The sequence below is a fragment of the Festucalex cinctus genome, chromosome 10 (assembly GCF_051991245.1).
Source record: "Festucalex cinctus isolate MCC-2025b chromosome 10, RoL_Fcin_1.0, whole genome shotgun sequence".
Lineage (NCBI taxonomy): Eukaryota > Metazoa > Chordata > Actinopteri > Syngnathiformes > Syngnathidae > Festucalex > Festucalex cinctus.
The window spans coordinates 7720783-7741602 of NC_135420.1; the positions used below are offsets into that span (position 1 = coordinate 7720783).

A 20820-nucleotide genomic window follows, 5' to 3' on the forward strand; every position below is an offset into this window, starting at 1 on the left:
TTCTAATGAAAGAATGAACTTTCATATGGTAATCCACCATGTTTATCTAGTCTTCACGCACAATATTCTGTTTGCCTTGAAAGACGAGTGAAAATGATCAAAATCGGCTGGCACTGTCACCGTTTTGTTTTGTTTTGTCGGGGGGGGGATAATGTTTGGCAGTCAAAGTTAACGACGAAAAAGATCCATCCTTCCATTTTCTATTGCACATGTTTCTTTTTATTTGGAGTGTGCTGGACCCTATCCCAGCTGACTTGGGCAAGAGGTGGGGCGCACCCAAACTGGTAATCAGCCAATCGCAGGGCACATATTCACAGTGTTAAGTGTTTAGTTCATCTAATGTATATTTTTTGGAGGCCGGATTATCGCACAATGGTTAAACCCAGTCAGAACAGTGTGGAACTGTAAGTGCACGACCATTGTTCTCACTTCTCGACAAAAAAAAAAAAAAGAAAAAAAAGAATTGGAGCCATTGGGAGAGCTTAATCCCCTGTAGCAGGTTTCACACACTGAACATGTAGGAAGGTTTTCTTTAATACCATATTGGTTTCATAACTTTCATAACGCATTGGTTTCAATGTTGGGTCACTAATTAATCCCAGCTGGTTTGCTGAGCACAGCATCAGGTGGCATTACAAAAACAGAACACGCATGTCACCGTTATGGGGAGGAGGTGGGTACAAAAGTGGAAATACTGTACACTACTGGTGTATACTGATTTCTGTGCAAGTGCCTGTCTGGGAACTTAGCTGACCATTTTGCACCATAATTTTCAGATTGACTGAGCAGATGTAAAAAAAGGACACACCCTCGTTATGCTGAAACACACAACATATGAAATTCGGCTAAACTATACACCTGCTAGATGACTAACTATCGGCGCAGAATCCAACACTGTTTTGATTTTTTTCATTATAGCCTTTAAGTCATTTGGTCTAGCCAGAATACAGCTGAGGAGGGGAACACGTGAGCCAGAGGTGGCGGAGATAGATACATGATCGAGGTCCATGGACATCTTTCATTCGCCAACAGTTATCACCAGCTAATTCTGAATTTAATAACAGGACCTGCTTATATTGTCTGTTGCCACACCGACGAAGCACAGCTGCTCCGGTCATGCCCTAATTGCTAGTGTATAGTCAAGAGTAAGGCCACACCAACCCAGACAAAGACATTATCCAGACTCCAGAGTATCTTGACGGATACAAGACCAAAAATTTTGGAGGTTGACCGAGACAAGACCAAGACTGGATAAGAAAAATAAAACTTAAATAAAAAGAACAAAAAGATTAGTATCTTTTTTTGGTAACACTTTATAATAACTACCCGTTATAACTAGTTAATAGACCATTAGTAAACTGTTAATTAATGAGTTATTAATGACTTATTAAATGTTTGTTAACTGTTTGTTAAGGTTTTAAAATGATGTCTATAAATAGTAAAAAATTTATTTTTAAACTGTTAGTTATTGAGCTCTAAATGACTTGTTAACTGTATAGTAATTATTCATAACTATATTTTATAAATTAGTAATACATCGTTAACAAGCTATTAGAAAATTACTTACTAATGACTTGATAAGTATTACTTCATAGTTTGTATAGTTTATTGGGACGTTATTATAAAGTTGCCACTATTCCTCATTTATTACGTGTTAGTAAATGTGGAGTAGTTGCAACTTTAGAATAACGTCCCAATAACATAAATAGAGTAATAACTAATATTTAAGTTGTAGATTAACTCACTTCTTTACAGCAGTTGTTAATAGTTTGTTAACCATCTACTAATACTATACCAGTGAAACTTTGTAGAGGAGCAAATGAGTGGAAAAAGTTCAATGGGACGGAAAATTGATATTTAGGCATGGTAAGGCATAGTAATTTTATATTTTAAATTTCACCTTCAAATTCTGTACTTTCAACTTGTTCCACCTGTTTGTTGTTTGACAAAGTTTCATAGTTATTAGTAGATGGTTAACATCTACTATGTAAAGAATTAGCTAATATATAAGTTAAATATTAGTAAGTAGTAGGGGTGTTAAAAAAAAAAAATCGATTCGGCAATATATCGCGATACTACATCGCGTGATTCTCGAATCGATTCAATAATCGGCAGAATCGTTTTTTTTTTTTTTTTAGGATTCACACCTTGAGCATGGAAGAATGTTATATGAACGGAACATTAAGCCTTAATATTTTATTTTAATGCTGTTCAAACATGAAACAGATTACAACCTCTATAAGACTGAAATTTCAGATAAATAAATAATACATTTTCATATAAATCTTACACTCTACAAGCTTACTGATTAGTATTTTCTAAATTTGAATGAAAAAAAATCGCAACAATCGACTTATAAATTCGTATCGGGATTAATCGGTATCGAATCGAATCGTGACCTGTGAATCGTGATACGAATCGAATCGTCAGGTACTAGGCAATTCACACCCCTAGTAAGTAGTTAATTTATACTATTGGGATATTATCGTAAAGTTGCAACTGTTCCTCATTTAATAACAGTTAATAAATGAGGAATAGCTACCACTTTAGAATAACGTCCTAATAACAGATATAAACTATTAACTGATACTTAACAAGTCATTATTAAGTAATTTACTAATAGTTTGTTAACTTAGTCTTACTAATTTATAATATATAGTTACAAATGATTAATATACAGTTAACAAGTCATTTATAACTCAATAACTAACAGTTTAATAATGACATATTAACTGTTTATAGTCATAAGTATAAATCCTTAACAAACAGTTAACAAACATTTAATAAGTCATTAACAACTCATTAATTAACAATCAACTAATGATCTATGAACTACTTATAACGGATAGTTATTATAAAGTGTTACCCTTTTTTTTTTTCTTTTTTGCATTTTGAGTACAGTATATGTATGTGTCCTGTACATATACAATATGTACAACCCATATTTATTCCATGTTATTGACTTTGTAAGAGTTAGCACCAGACGTGTGTTTAGCCCATTTTTGGGGGTGCTTCAGCTTCAATATGGGCAACTGATCCAATTCATGTGTATGCAAGAGGGAGTTGTATGTAGGTTAGAGGTGGGAACCTCTGGGTACCTCACAATACAATACGATATGCGATACAAGGCGATTATCTCACGATATGAGGATACCGTGAATATCGATATATTGGTTAGGTAATAAATCCACGATAATCGACACTAAAACTACTCAAGACAAAAACTGATGTTTTTTCTATGAGAACATTGTTTCTTTTAGTACCATCACTGAAACACAATATTAAAACTGTCTTCTTCACAGTGAGTACTTTAGTGTATTTTTTTTAAACAAATACAAATGTTTTAACTGAGACCACTTTCTGTGAACAAAATTTGTCTTTCTTAAACACTTGTCATGCAACATTGTCAATTGTTTCATTTTATAAACTGACTTTTTTGTGTAACATTGCAAAAGTAAATAAATATATTTACTTAAATATTAAATCCAATTCATTCAATATTAATATTCCTCAGAAATTGTGTGCTTCAAAAAGTCGAAACATAAAATGTGTTTTCAAATGTTAAAACTTAAGATATAATACACATTTTTCATAGGAATGTATGCAAAACTGAGTCAGTAGCTGGACAGATAAATGTCTTACACAAGTAAAAGTAAGCTGGTGAGTTTTCTTCTGCTGAAGATTTCCGTACATTTTCCCGCCATTCTTATGAGGTGCTCACCCTAGTGGTTCGCCACGTAATTGCTCAATAAGCAATGAACAATGGAGCCGTTATAGTGGCTGTATATTAACTAACAAATATCACGATACTTGCGTAGGCGTGTCGATAATCTATTGAGAGACAAAGCATCACGATTTATCGCGATATTGATATATCGTCACACCCCTAATGTAGGTGTAAAAAATGAAAGGCATTTCTAAATCCTGTGGCCATTGTAGTTGAGAATAGAAACAAACAACAACAACAAAACAAACAGTGCCATTCAAGGAAGGTCCTCATTGCAGATAGATAATGAAAAAAAAGTGTGAATTATAACAACTAAAGCATGTCATCATTGAATTGCCACAAGTGTATGACTTCAGAACTCATAGCTTTTCATACTGGCTGCAGAAATAAACAAGCAAACTGAAACTACCCAAACATACACACTTTTTATATTGAAGATGCTGATCACATTAGCATCCTGGCGATAAAACAGCAAGCAGCAACAAGAAACAAGCAGCATTAAGGTAAGGTCAATAAAAAGTTACTAGAGGGAAACTCCCAGGGAAACAAATAAGTTATTCATTGAAAAGTGGGAACTGAACATGGAGAAATTCATTTAAAAGGGGTGCTATTCATGACAAATATTCAAAATGGGTTCCTTTGAAGTGATGGGAATGCTAATATAAGTCTATTGGCCACTCAGGCTTGCAGCAGAGAATGAAATGACTGAAGACAGGGTGACAGTCTAAATATCCACTTTTTTTTTTTGTAAATGACTTACGAGCTATGATGAAAAACTAAAAGAATAATCATAAACCTCAAACATAAATCCAAATCTGTATCACTCATTGTCTGCCTCTTGGAAGTGATTAGCCTTACAAGGTCACAAGAGGAGCTGTAGCATGAATTATACATAAATGAATACTGTACATACTTTTGAGGGGACACAACATACTGCACTCCAATTACCTGGGAAGCTTTGGGACTCCGGTATTCCCCCCTCTGTTACGTTGAGCCTGAATTCATTCCACTGGCTATTAGTGTCTCATTTTATTGTTGATACTTTGTTCTTTCAAGATTGGTTGTCTGGCAATATGCAAATCAGATTATCTGTCAGCAAAATAGGTTAAATGGTAGCAGCGACATCCAGAGGGACTAAGAAAGTACACAGTAAACACATTTTGTTAAATTTGCTGATGCTCAGGTGCGGTGTTAAAGCAAAAGATTAAGCAACATGGGGAAACAATACAATGTTCACTGCAGAATAAAATAAAGTTTTATTTCCCTTTTTTTGCCAGGAAAGAACAGATTGCGCCTTACTCGGATGTGACAGCACAATTAAAGAAGCTGAACAAAGTTACTTTGTCACCTTGGGAACACACGTCACATCTTGCGATACTTCACTCAAATGTTCACTATATTTAGAATGCTGTCAATATTAACATACTCTACTCACATCCAACAAATAAATGGAAAATGATAGCAAATTTATAGAGCAGAATATCCTCCTGCTGTGTATGTTTTATTACAGGGCCGATGGGTTGGGCTGAAGGGTAGTCCACAGGAAACCTGGTGGTGTTGCCGAGGTTACAAAGCAATACACTCCTCTGCTCCTTTCTGTCCCCCCTTTTTTTTTTACTCACTCACACAGCCCCCTCTCCTCTAGTCAGGCATTGATTCTCTTGGCGTCCCTGCAGGCGAGGCGAGGGGTCAGGGTTGGCTCCATCTGTCTATGTGATGGGCACTGGTGCCAAGTGCCACAGGGAGAGGAGCGAAAGCTTGTGTGGCATGGAAGGGTAACGGATGTTTGAAGCTCTGACTGAGGACTTCAGTGCTCTTCGTGGGATTTTCAGTGTGGGTGGCAAAGAGTAGATTTTTTTTTTTAAATAATCACAATGCACAGTTGAGGCAGGCATAAGACCACGAGATGCAATAGAGTAACAATGAATTTAATGACCCTTCTCACCTCCCCACCCATCTACTAGCTTTTGACATGTTGCTATTGCCACGTACATAGCCAGATACTATTACCTGGTCAGCCAAATGATACGATATAAGCCAAAAATTTACCTGCTCAATAGTTAAGCAGATTGGTCATAGTCACATCAAGGTAACAAGTAAGCCAAAATATATTCACAGTGTTTCCCCCAGTGTTTCATCGGACTGGCAGGCCGCCACTATTGCGGTATTTCAAGATTCTACCTTTTTGTAAGACTCTAAGGGGCCTATTCACTAAAGGTTTGCATCGCCTTTGCACGGCGCTAACCGCTAAAAATGGAGCAATCCGAGAGCACCTAATTCACGAAACACACGCAGATGTGGAAATTCGTCACTAAGTGTGCGGCCAACCAGATTGCGCCATGGTGCGCCGGTGTTATTTGCGCGTTGTTAAATTAGGTGATTTGCATAAATTTGACGCAAAATATGCCCACCCCAATGCAAATGAGACTCATTGATATGCAGCGTCTAATTCACTAACGCCAGCGCAAATAGCCACACAGAGTTTGCGTGACACAAATAACGTTTTTGGAAAGCATGTATTAACCTGACGCAACCTCGATCCCGGGATCATGACAGCAGTGCATGGCACGGTGCACCGTCGCTCTCTGGCTGTTCATGCTGAGAGGAGAGAGAGAGCGAGATGCCTCAATGTTGGTTTAGGACAACGTAACCCGGGCTGATCGGCAATGCCCGGGGAGGCATTTTAAGATCATTTTGCAGATGCATACTGTACGGCCACGCCAACCTCTGAAAATATATTTCTAAAAAACGATCGCACCAATAACTTGTACTTGATGAATGAATGACACCGTTGTCGTCCTCTCTGCTCTGTAAAGCTTAATGGCGCTAAAAACACTTAGTCTCGGTTCAACCTCGCTTTCTGATAATGTCATCTTTCTCGCAACTGTTACTATAACAACCATGTTCTTGGCGCAAATCCATTGCCATGTGTGGTAAATCAGGTGCAAATTCGCTCCAAGCTGTCAGTTTTGTGGCCGTGTTTGCGCCGGTATATGATTAGAGTACAGGTCTCCAAGGTCCCAGAGAGCCCCTATCCAGCCTGATTTCCATGTTTCTCTCCACTAACACACCTGATTCATGATCGGGATCGTTATCAGGCTTCTGCAAAGCTTGCTGATTAGCTGATCATTAGATTCAGCTGTGCTGAAGGACGGAGACATGGAAAACAGGCTGGATAGGGGCTCTCGAGGACTGAACTATGAGACCCCTGGATTAGAGCAATATCCTTAGTGAATAGGTGGGTAACTGGGCGCAGACTGCGGGTGCCGTTGTGGTGCAATATTTCATGCTAAAAATCAATCAGTTCTGCACCACTTTATAAAAAAAAAAAAAAAAAAAAAACAATACAAAACTTGCAAACGTTTCCATAGGAAAGCATCATGAAATTGCAATCCCATGTCTCTTCCAACCCACACGTTCAGCTTTCTCCAGGATACAACATGCATGCGCATTCTTAGTGAATATACCCTTATGTTTATGTATTGTTAATAAATAGTAGCGGTGCACCGATTACATTTTTCTGACCGATCACCAATCTCAGAGCTTTTAAAAAGTCTGACCTGCCGATCTCGATTTTGACCATTCTCAATTTTCTTTTTCATAACAAGCAGCGTCAGAGTTCCAATCTTATTTTATTGGAAAACATTCAACAATATCTGTGATATAATAATACAAACAGGTTGTTTTAACTGCATATTAAGTAGTTCTCTCAAATAAAAATGAAAAGTCTATTAGTCATTTCAGAGGAAGAGGACAGTGGCTGCCTTTTTCAGACGTCAGAGGAGGGAGATGAGATCGGTAGAAAAGATCAGTTCATATTTTAGGAATCTGCCGATCACCCAAAATTAAAGAAATCAGGGCCGATAAATCGTCAATTGTTTTCTGGGGGAAGCCCTGATTAATGAGATACAATATACAGGTATGTATTTGAAATAACCTGCTAATAAGTAGTTGTGCCATGCTGGCATCACATTATTCAGCTGTGTTGTGACAAGATAAAAGGTGGTTTGAAGTATGCGCGCAACATACTGTGAATTGTCCATGTGCTTCCTTTTTTGTGTGTGCTAGACAGGATGTCAATATCAGCTGTAAAATTCAGATAAATATTGTTGATTACGGCTCGTGTGAATGTCTGAATCTTCATTCTTGATATACAAGTCTGTTTCAATTTTCTAAGAAGTTTGTTGAAGGTCCTTTCCAAATCGGATTAGTTTGGTGTAAAACAACTAGACTTACCGGCAGAGAGCCCTCACACTTGGTATAAATTATGAGTGATTCAGGCCGCTCTCATCCAATGATACACTCAAAAATGTGTAGAATGGATACTAGTAAAACTACAAAACTGACATGCTTGTGTAGTCTTATCAAGCATTAGAGAATGCTGAGTATAGACAGCCACTCAAAGCTGTGAGTCTGGCTGTAGACTTGAATTCGGTTATGAATGTAAGTGGAGGCTTTAAACAGATCCGTCCTATTTCATGCCCCTGCGTACTCTCTGGCCCCTCGAATATGGCTTAATTCCACTTTTTCTGCATGAGCTCGTTTTTCAGTTTACGGCCCAGCATCACCTCAATCGGCCCAAGACCTCCACACACCATCTCCATTTGTATCCTGCGCTTATCTTGCCCACCTTCCACACATTTCATCCTTTCTTCGTCCTCACTACCCCCTCTGTTGCACCAGCAGGGCTCTTTATCTCCCTAACTTCTTATCTCTCGTGTCTACTTAGAAGTTGTGGTGTTGCAAGGAGACCTGTGTGTCTGTGCTTCAAGGTAATTCAGCATGACGCAAAGCCCTTGTGGCTTTTACACACACATATAAAATACATACACAGAATGCTACAGCCATTTCGGTGTTGTGATGTTTACATTGTTTGTATTGTGGCATTCTGACATCATAATGTTCAAATGGGATATATGAGAAAACCATAAACAAATTTGGCATGTCCTTATTTATAAATACAGCTTCCTCCTTCATAGTTGCCTCGTCCAGTGTTTGCTTTTGTCGACTGTTAACTCAGCTCATCTTCATCACACCCACTTCCAAGCTTCTTTCGTCTCATTTCCACGGAGGTTCAGAGCAGTAAACCTTGATCTGACTTGGGTCTCACTGCAGTCTCTGCTGCAATATCCGCATCAGCTATGTAAATAGTGTGACATCATATCAGCGTGACACAGTGTATCCAACCCATGACAACAATGAACAATGAAGCAGAACATGACACAGTAAAGCAAAGGGAGCAATTGTGGGCATGCATAATTATGTGTTCTTCTGTTTATTACAAGAAGAGAAAATATACATTAGAATCCTTACACATTTTTTTAAGCATTTAAGTTAACATGTTAACATTTAATCCTAAAAGCCAAACAAATCATATTAAATACAGGACATTTTGATCCCTCTATTTCACAAGCATAATATTTTTTACTTCCCATTAAAGGGACAGCAACGTGAAAATAAACTTTTTGGAGCTTTTAGTCATGTTAAAAGGCTAATTCCTCACCAAAAACATGACCGAAGTGGTGTTTTCCTCCATTCGCCCTTCTATGAGAAATTCTTAGTCATTCTGTTCTCTAAGCACCAGCCCCTCCCAACCTGAGAAAATGAGCTGTTGTCACTTTGTGATGTCATGAGGTGCGGACCCATCCCCGCACCGCCTCTGCGGACTAAACGCACGCCTACTTTCTCTGAGCCCTCCATGGGATAGTGACAAAAATAGCCTTTATCAGTAAACATTCTGTCCAAATGAATTCAAAGCAATCAATTATCCTTCACATTTGCAATGCCAAAGTGCAATGACAATTGGCTGTCTTAAAATCCCAGAAAAGGTTGGCCTACAGTTGTGTAAACTACAAGTAAAACTTTTGTGCTGCTGAGCCTAACTGAATGAATGGTGTAGTGGTTTGCATGCTCACTCTGTGAGCAGCAGGTCCCCGGTTCGTGGTCTTCTCAGGTTGTTTTCCCTTCTCTGGGCTTAAGATTGCACACATTGCATGAATAATTTATTAGAGAGAACTATTAACTATTATTATTATTATTATTATTATTATTATTATATAACTATTATTAATTATTTAGTAGTAACCCTTCTACATTCTCCCTACATGAAGGAAATGGTTGACACTGACAGGATACACAAGAGCTTTACTACAATGCTCTTAAAATGGTAAAGTACTAAACCCAACAGATAAAACAGTCGACATGAATCCTGATAAAACATCAAGAGCTGCAATAAATGTCTAACTCACAGGTGCAGCAATGCAGATGAAAATAAAATCACATTTATATCTCAGTAGAGCCACAGCTCCAGTGGACATTGCTACTCTTTTCTCATATGCAAAATCACCAGTGCACTAGCTCAAGCAATTTTGGACCATACTACAGCACTAGGTATGGCAACAGGAGGCCGCAAAAAATGATACCGAGTGAATCAGTTAGTTTGATATACTGCTCAACTGCTGTTAGTGGAAACGCTCAAAAAGCAAAATAATTGAATTGCACCAAATATACATAAGTGTTATGGTGGAAACGGCATTTTGCTGCAGGAGGAACAAACTGAAGCAGCAGATCTCAAAAGCATTTAGATCTGCTTGTGTCAGATAATCCGCAATTCCCGTTTTCAACAGGATGAGGACATTAATTCAATGACGCACATAAAGCTCCGAGGTTGAATCCCCTTGGTCCCCACATTGGAGGGGCGGATGTGAAACCCTGTGGACGGCTGCTCGCTTTATTGGTCATGCACAGCTGCAAAATTAAAACCCTAATCAAATCACGTTTTAAAATGCCTGTACCCATCTGTGTCTCTCCTGGGAACACCTTTTTTTTTTATAGACCTTTTTTTTTCTTTTCTTTTTCCTCAGCCTTCTGTCATAGGTTCAGAGGTGACAATGTGCATACTCAAATGAAGTCCCTGGAAAATGAAAATAGCACGTCTTGTAATTTTGTTAAAATCCAGAGACAAGTGTTGTTCACAAGCCTTACAAATTTGAATGAATTAAGAAAAAAATGACCAAGTTATAAGTATATATAATAAGTCACCAAATTCAGCTGCAGGACTATGTGGGTGTGGTCACTGAAGCTTTTACTTGTCAATCAAATATGTGTAAATTGTTTATAGTCACCTGTGGCTGGTGTCACTATGTTTAACTCATTTGCTCGCATAAATGTATAAATATGTTCTATTTTAAATGATTCAAGTATCCCAAAGACATATTTATACACTGTTTTTGTTTTTTGTTTTTTTTTATGCTGGAGCACACAGAAGGCTTTAATGCAGCCTCTGAACTGCAGAGAATGGGTGGACCAATGGTAGTAATTACACAAACGGCCAGCAGGTGGCAGCAGAGTATAAGAGCTCAACCAGGGCCATGTTGAAAGTAAGAAGATTTTCCCACAATTCTAAACAGATTTGTGAATAATGATAAAACCTAGCTATAGTCCATTGGTAATTGCTACAAAACGGAAACAGATAGAAATATACTTTTTTCCTGATTAAATAAAAGACTAATCTTTCTTTTGGTAGGTTCCATGCTTTTATAGCAATAGACCACAGTATTCTGTAGTCTTGCAAAATCAGTCAAAATCAAGTAAAACAGCCGGGAGTGAACGGGGGTTGCTTCGGTGAAAATGACTGGGAGTGAATGAGTTAATAAATATACTGTTAATTTTTCCTAATAAACTGTTAATTTTTCCTTAACAACTCATTTGCTCCCAATAACGTGTAAAAACGTTTTTTTTTGTTTTTTTTAATGTTGTAATTGTCCCAAAGACGTATTTATATGGTTTTTTGTTTTTGTTTTTTTTATGCTAGAACATACAGAAGGCTTTTATGCAGCCTCTCAACTGCAAAGAATGGTTTCAGAAATGGTAGTTATTACACAAACGGCCAGCAGGTGGCAGCAGAGCAAAGGAGATCAACCAGGGCCATCTAGAAAAAAAGCTAAATTACTTACAATTTTAAATAGATTTGTGAAAACTGATGAAACTTAGCTATATTCTAATGCTAATTGCTGCAAAACAGAAACAGATAGAAACATACTTTTTTTTTCCTGATGAAAGAAGAGACTAATCTTTCTTTTGATAGGTTCCATGCTTTTATAGCAATTGAACACAATATTCTGTGGGCCTTGCAAAATCAGTCAAAATCCAGTAAAACAGCCCGGAGTGAACGGGATTGCTTCTGCGAAAATGGCTGGGAGTGAATGAGTTAAGTATCTCTGTTATGTGGGGACCAACACCATGCAAGGCACTAATGTCTGGGACGACCCCGCAGTCTATAGCTCATGAAATGTGAACTTAAGAAACAGTTAACTTTCCATTAAGTGTCTCTGTTGTGTGGATCTGATCTAGGCACGGTGCATGGAGAAAGGGTATGGAGTATTGGACACACCCAATGCTGGTCAATGAGCCCATTAGTGGCCAATATCTTTCTTTTTTTGACTTGTAGATATAGCTCAATGGTCATCTGCGAACTCTAGTCGTAGAAAATGGGCCAATCTTTCATTACTAAGTGCAATGGATAGCCACAGATGAACTAACAGCATGCAGTCATTATATAGCAGGGGAGGGCCAAATGTGTCCCTGAGCCCCATTTTACACACACCGCAAAAAAACAGACAACTGAGAAACTTAAAAGAAATTTAATGCCTACATCACAATTCAGTACACAATTGTTCTACATTACATGTACAATACATTGTATACGTTAACAGTCGCCCTATGTCACTATGCGACTGTTTCCGGCCACCTGAAGTTCACTGATGAAATTTAAAACATACCGTATTTTTCAGATTATACGTCGTTCCGGATTATAAATCGAACCAGCCAAAAAATGCATAATTAAAAAGGAAAAAACATATATAAGTCGCACTGGAGTATAAGTCGCATTTTTTGGGTGAAATTTATTTGGTAAAATCCAACACCAAAAACATACATCACATCTTGAAAGGCAATTTAAAATAAAAATAAAAGAGAGAACAACAGGCTGAATAAATGTACGGTGTACTAATGTTATATGACTGACAAGCTTGGTAATGTCAGTAACGACGTAACATATTAAGAGTTTGTAGCAAGCAGTGACGGGAGTCGGAGGCGGAGTGTTGAAGTACGGACCCAAAGGCTGGCGTTTTATTGACATCAGCTTCTGAGGTCTTAACAGCAACTCCCCACTCAGCTAGAAGCTAACAGGCTAACTCCCCTTTTCCACATAACAAAACCTTCCCACCCGGAACATTCCCTTTCGTCCCAACGTTCCGTGGGTGAATTATGTTCCCATCACTCCAAGTTATTCATATAACCCTAGCATAAAGAACATGCTAACAAGTTTACCAAACTATCAGTTTCACTCCAAATCACTAAATCCAATGAAATTGTCATCCTCGGTGTCACTCTTAAACAACTTCCCCTACTCGGGAGGTAGACGATGCTCTTCTACCGGCAGTGTTGAACTTATCAGCACAGGCCTAGAGCGCCCTCTTGCGGTTTAGTGTGAAAATAACATGTGAAATGATATAATAATGTCTTAATTTCACACATAAGTCGCACCAGAGTATAAGTCGCACCCCCGGCCAAACTATTAAAAAAACTGCGACTTATAATCCGAAAAATACGTACATGCAATGAAATCAACATGTTTTTGCTTTTTTAATATTAAAGGTGGGTTCAAGGATATTTTTGTGGTTGCGTCTTCCGGGTGGATGATCTTAATGACTGTTTCTCGATCCTGCCAATCAATCTGCATAACGACGTCGTGTGTGCTCGTTCCTAGCTGCGCATGCGCACTTCGAGTGTTTGTAGCATGTAGTTTCGTGTAGTGAGCTTCGGATTCGGCCATTCATCGTTGTAGCGCCACCGAGCTGACCGTGTACTTTGAAAATAGCTGAGAGCCACAAGAGGACATCTGTATGAAGCGAGGCCGGCTGCCGAGACTGATGAAGATGATGATGAAGATGAACTCGGGCTTCTCGACATTTGAGAGGCATTTCACCCAGACGAGCAGGAGAGCTGGTAGGATGGTCTTTTGCATGCGCAGTTTTTTAAACATGACAAAAAGATGTTTGGCTTCCACTTTTCGAGAACATCATTGAATCCACCTTTAAATATCCAATAATTTGAATTGTATCTTTTTACTATGCAAATTAATAAATCCTTCCAACAGAAATTGCTTGAACAAGATTTAAAGTCTAAAATATGTCAAATGTTAAATATTCAGTTGTTTTTTATGCTGAATAAAATAATAATAATAATAATAATAATAATAATAATAATAATAATAATAATAAATAATAATAATAACAATAATAATAATAAACATGCAAAATGTGTAACTATCTAGAAGTAATATTTTATTAAATGCTTAAAGAGTATAAAGATGCTTGATATGAAATAATAATTGAAATTAAACTTTACTATCCATCCATTTTCTTGACCGCTTATTCCTCACAAGGGTCGCGGGGGCTGCTGGCGCCTATCTCAGCTGGCTCTGGGCAGTAGGCGGGGGACACCCTGGACTGGTTGCCAACCAATCGCAGGGCACACAGAGACGAACAACCATCCACACTCACACGCACACCTAGGGACAATTCAGAGCACCCAATTAACCTGCCATGCATGTCTTTGGAATGTGGGAGGAGACCGGAGTACCCGGAGAAGACCCACGCGGGCACGGGGAGAACATGCAAACTCCACCCAGGAAGGTCCGAGCCTGGACTCGAACCGGAGACCTCAGAACTGGGAAGCAGACGTGCTAACCACTCGACTACCGTGCCGCCTTAAACTTTACTACTTTATTATATTATGAATATATAGGGCCTGTGTTGGTTATGGAAGGTCTACTACAACATGACTCATGGTGGCCCAACAGGGTCACCCTCACCACACATAAAGGGCTTATGTAGGACACATTTTAATGCTCTTCTTGACATTTCAGGACCAAGGTAATATTAGTTTTGGAATTTTTATTCTAGTTTGATTGATTTTATTTTTTAGTTGTATTTATTTATTTATTTATTTATTTATTTATTTATTTATTTATTTATTTATTTATTTATTTATTTCGGTTTTTCTTTTTACAGCAAGCTTGTTAATTTTATTTTTATTTTATTTATTTTTATTTTTTCGAAAATGCTTAGTTTTAGTTTTGTTTTTACTATTTTTTATTATTTATTTGTAGTCATATTTAGTTTATTTTTCTTTATTTAAGGAATATTTGTCTCGTGCAACAAACAAGTCACAAAATATTGTGTAATTAAGAATTAAGTAATCTACATTCCACAAACAAATGTTTGACCTCCCTTCTTCTGTACAGATGTACAGGAATACCAAAATAAATACATTTAAAATTCACTCTGAAAGTTCATTTGTGATATTAAGTCACAAAGGCGAAACCAAATGACATTTTCATTAAAGTTATAGTTTTCAGGTTTTTTGATTTATTAATTAACAAAAATGTGGTTGTTTTTTCAATTTTAGTTGTAGATGTTTGCCTAATTATAGTGACTTTATTCAGTTCTAAATTGTTGTCAGTCTTGCACCTTTTCAGCATTTGTCTTCCAACATGTTTAATGTGTCCAGAAAGAAATCATGAAAATGATTCTACAGGGTCTTTAAATTTACCACAATACAATCGGGCTATGCAATTTGCTACCATTTCTGAACTGGCTGAATTTAAATGCAAAAGGATTTGCTACAGTACTGTATACAGGTAAGTGGACTAGTGGTACAGCCATGAACAGAGGTGGAAGGTGTACATAAAGTATGTCCAGATCCAACTGACACCACAGTAACCTGACTTCGTATACCCGCTGAGACACTTGACACCTCTCTCCAGGATATTTAAGATTCAGCCGTTGTCTCTGTTGCACTCAGTGTCTGTCACCACTGAGTGTCACAAACATGAACACCAAACTCTGCCTCACCAATAAGAGCCCAGCCGCTTCACACGGGCATCTCCAGACTCAATCAGCAGTACTGTTTTCCTTCAGCCCTTTCATCCAGTGCTGTTTGCTGACCGGAGGCTTCTTACTAATGAGGACTATCACATGTTTTCAGCCTGACTTGCTTTCACATCTTTCACCACATTTTGGAGGATTTTTAAGTGTATTTTTTTTTGTATCTTTACTAGATAGTGGCATATACAGTTCAAACAATTGAACTTTACTCGTTGATGAAATGTGTTGACTAATCTGGCTGAACCGAGTTGCACAATTACTTCCACTCTGTGTGCTTAATAGAGTTTCCATAATGCAGTGAAATGCAGCATTTGAGGATGTACAGTGCTTATCTGTGCACTGTAATTGTGGGCCATCCCACAAGTGCAAAGGTTAAGTTATGATACATTGTCACTGTGCTTTATTTCCTTGATATGATTGAAAACAAGTTAGGCAACAATGAATAGAATTGTGAAATACTTGAAGATATTTTGTGGGGTATTCTATTCTTCAATTAAAATATGTAGTAAATATTGTTGTAAAATGTTGCATCTAATTTATAGACCACATTTAATTATGTTATTTCAAAGTAGCATATACACTCCAACAAAATAAAATAACTCAAGCCCATGTTTTATCAGTAGTTTTTTTTTTCTTCCCAAATTCCCCCCATTAATGCTTTATTATTGTTCTTACATTTAAGATTGTGCCAGAAATTTCCAGGTAAATATGGAACCAAACTACAAGATATTCATATTTTAGGGGGGACTCCATATAAGTTGTCAACCGGGAAAAAAATAATAATAATTTCTTCCTCTTTTGCCGAGTTAATACAATAGGCATTCTTACTGTGCACTCAGCTGATGAGTGTCGCTCAGTCTGCACTGCTCAGAGCGTCCTTTCGATCCGAATTCCAGGTGTGTCTTCGGTTGCGAAGTGGCAGCAGCAGTCGGTGCATGCATCCGAGCCTCCGTGGATCACCGAATCTAATAGAAGCTCCGATTTCTGTCTCAGGGCTCTGGGCTGCTTCCTGGTCTGCACCAGCAACGGGTGGACTTCCCCCGGTCTGCTGCAGGATTGGCAGCGCGAGGCGGAACGGGACGCGGGTGGGAGGGGACACAGTCGCTGGAGCGACCTCTGCACCGACGCGAGTGCTCCGTGGGGAAGAGCAGCTTGTGGTGACTCGGGATTTCACCGCACTACCTCTCTGTGATATACTCAATTACACAAGCAATAGTGTTTTAATTAAGTCTTTCACTTTCAGTAGGCTACATCCGAAGAGACATGCTTTGCTACAATTGATTGATTGTTATATTAACCTGTAATTGATTACAGCTGATGCAATGGACCTATATTGTTACAGCATTTTTTTTTAAATCTTTTTTACCTAAATTTCACAAATAACGTCTTTTAATTAAAATAATAATAATAATAATAATAATAATAATAATAATAATAATAATAATAATAATAATAATAATAATAAACAATAATAAACAATAATAAATCCTAATTTCATATTTTGATCTGGAACGGCTAATTATCTGACAGTGTCAATTAAAAAATAGCATCATTGAGACTGTTAAGTCATATTGTTTGGTACAACAGTCTTTAGATGCAAGTACCATTTAAGTACTGTATGTGATTCCCAAACGAGTGAGCAAACATTTAAATTATGGATGTTTGATACCGATTTTTTTTTTTAGATTGATACCAGTACAAGTATTCAATCAACTCTAGAGTAGTCACCAATACCAATATACCACTCGCTAGAATTTTTGATCCATAAAATCTGTTAAAAATAAATAAATAAATAAATAAATAAATAAATAAATAAATAAATAAATAAGTAAAATAAAAAGCTAATTCTAATGAAAGATCTATATAAACCACTATGACATTTTCCTTCAAATTGCATGGAATTAATGCCAATTTTCTATTCTTCCAATTTCAAGTTCCTTATTGTAAATCGGCCACAAGAGTGGGCCAATAGCTGATATCGGCCACCATCGGGAGTAGTACGGACACATGAACTCTGCAGACTTGGGTCAACTAGTGGAGTCACATGGTGAAGCTGAAAAAGGAATAAGATAACGACAGAAGTGAAGTCAGTCCCAAGTGTAAATGCTTTTAATCCAGGGTAAAATTTTTTGCTTTTTTTCCTATACCTATTTGATTAAGGCTAAACATTAAACATCATGTTTTTTTCTTTTAACTATTTTTTAAAAAGTTATACTTATTTCTAGGGGTGTGAATTGCCTAGTACCTGACGATTCGATTCGTATCACGATTCACAGGTCACGATTCGATTCGATACCGATTAATCCCGATACGAATTTATAAGTCGATTGTTGTGATTTTTTTTCATTCAAATTTAGAAAATACTAATCAGTAAGCTTGTAGAGTGTAAGATTTATATGAAAATGTATTATTTATTTATCTGAAATTTCAGTCTTATAGAGGTTGTAATCTGTTTCATGTTTGAACAGCATTAAAATAAAATATTAAGGCTTAATGTTCCGTTCATATAACATTCTTCCATGCTCAAGGTGTGAATCCTAACCCGAAGTCAGACGTTTTGTTGAATATTTTTCCATTAAAAATGGAAGTTTAAAAATCGATTCACACACACACACACACACACACACACAAAAAAAAAGGCAATGATGATAAGACGTTGAATCGGTAAGACTACCGAATGAACAATTCTGAGCTCTTAAAAAAAAAAACAACAAAAAAAAACAATTTTTTTTAATTGAATCGATTCGAGAATGTAGTATCGCGATATATCGCAGAATCGATTTTTTTTTAACACCCCTACTTATTTCTTTTCTTGACTCTTAAATATTTTCAGTCTTCTGTTAATGTATTTTAACGTTGTCAATGTTCGTTTTTTAGTACTTTGTGGAAACTACTTTTGTATTCTCTGATTTGCTAATGAATGTCGTTAACTGTTGTGTTTGTTGATGCTTATTGTGTTTTTGCTTGTATAAAGCACATTGTATATGAAATATGCTGTCGAAATAATACTGCCTTGCCTTGAAATAAGAATGGACATCGGCACGATCAATATTCACGCAACCTTAATTTAAATAGTATTCTTTCTTTTTGTTTTGTTTTTTATTTATTCACCCAAAATCCCCAACCAGGACAAGTGCTAGAAATAGTTGGCTTGATGAATAGAAAAAACAATTGTTTATAAGTCCTCTAATTGACAATGATGCAAGGGTTAGTACAGCTGAAGAAACAAACATCGATGTTGATTTATGATTCATTTGTTTTCCAGTTTGGATCAAATTTAATATTGCCGTCATCAGCGAGCTGCCTCTTCCGCCGTTGTTTCTTCACATTCAATACTTCCATCCCCATCAGGGCCACATTCCAAATTTAGATCAAGTGTTTCATTCACAGCTAATCGTTTACTCATTGAAGTGCTACCACAGGATGCCACGTGCACAGACAGTATTATTTATAGACCAAAGCCAGAAGAACGTGTGAGTGTGATTGTGTTGATTGATGCAATTGTGTGTATGTGAGAGATGAGTGTCAAGATCGCTCATTTACCCTACCGTGTGTTCTGGTGTTGTGTGATGCATGTACACGGAGAATTTCAGGTTCAGTTTATCACACCCCATATTTAGGAAATTGACACATTTCCATTTTAGGCACTTTGGCAATTATTTTGTATAAATAAATTATTCCATGTGAAAGTCTGTATAAAGTTCATATATTATCCCGGCATTAAAATGTTACTTATCAGAGTTTATTTTAAGTTACTTCTGCATTACTGAATAGCTTAATGGATAAAGTCCCAGTTATGTGTGTCTATTTGTGAATCCTTAACAAGGATCACAGCACATCCTACTGTACATGCACAGCAGGAAAAACTAATAATACAATGATAGCATAACAGATGATAACTTGTGGCAACCCACTGAGCACAGATAAGACCTTGGAACCTGAAATTACATATATCCTCATCAACCCTTCTCCAGGGAGGAAGCTCATGTTGGACATTGAAATATTTTATTGGCTAAAAAGTGCTCAAATGACAAAAGGTTTGCCATGCACATAGTTTCCATAATTTAATTGTCATGACAGACAGCTTTTATAGCTCAGTGGGTGAGGTGTTGACGGCAATCCAGTGTCATGCTCTGATTTTGAAGAAAGGCCTTATTGATCGTGTAACTGAAAGGTCATTTCTGACCAGGTGCAAAACAGTCAAATAATAATGATAATGCGTGCACAGGATGTTTAAAATGTAAACCCCTAAACAAAGACAAACAGAAAATGCACTAGGCAGAAGTTGTTGTTTTTTTTTTGGGGGGGGGGGGGGGGGGGTAGCAGAAGAGATACGGGTGCCTTTGCAGATTGCATTGTACTTAACAAGCAGCGTCTTTGAAGTTAATTGCCTTCAATTAGTCCACGTGTGACGCAATAGCGCAGCGGAGTCGGGGAGCAGACGAAAGGGACAAAAGTGCCATGGGTGTTTAGTTTGCATTGAAGCCTACTTATTAAAAAATAAATAAATAAAATAAAATAAAATAAAAAAACGGAAACGGAAACGTTAGGAAATGTAACAGTTTTGTTGTGTGTATGAGTTTGATGTTTAGTCTACTTATTTATTTATTTATTTATTTATTTATTTATTTATTTATTTATTTATTCACTCGCCTACTTCTTATTAATTTAAAAATGTATTTACTTGTAAAAAAATATATATATATATACGCACTTCAAAATGTTTGCTTTGTTCTTGTTACCTTATTCTTTACTGCATAGCCAATATTTGTGTTTATGTACAGCATTTTGTATACAGCAATGTCGGTTCTTAAAGCGCTTTATAAATAAAGTTGAGTTAAAAATGAAATAGAATGTGTTACATAAAAAAAAATGATGTTTTTGTTTCCCCAAATATTTTAAATAAGCATATTTTAGAGCTGTAATTTTAATACTTTGATATTTTTACTCATATCGGCCCATGCCTATTTATAAAGTTTCCCGGTGTGTCCATGAAAGCTGCTCCTTGCTCTGAAGTGCGTGCACATTTAGACCAGTCATGCCGCTTGGTGGTAAACCAGAAGAACTCCTAACAAAAACATTTTTGCCATCCAGCATAATAAACATATCATTTAGGCTGTTATAATAAAATGTAAGTAAATT

At 37.1% G+C, this 20820-nt stretch overlaps 1 protein-coding gene across 1 annotated transcript in view; it reads right to left on the reverse strand.

Annotated features, from left to right (window-relative positions):
• The window catches only part of tmem125a (transmembrane protein 125a), a 23492-nt gene extending 6776 nt beyond the window's left edge, over positions 1–16716 (reverse strand). The window contains exon 1 of the mRNA XM_077534521.1: positions 16507–16716. The gene's annotated coding sequence lies outside the window, so the exon portion shown is untranslated. The remainder of the gene's footprint in view (positions 1–16506) is intronic.
• Positions 16717–20820: the final 4104 nt, after the last annotated feature.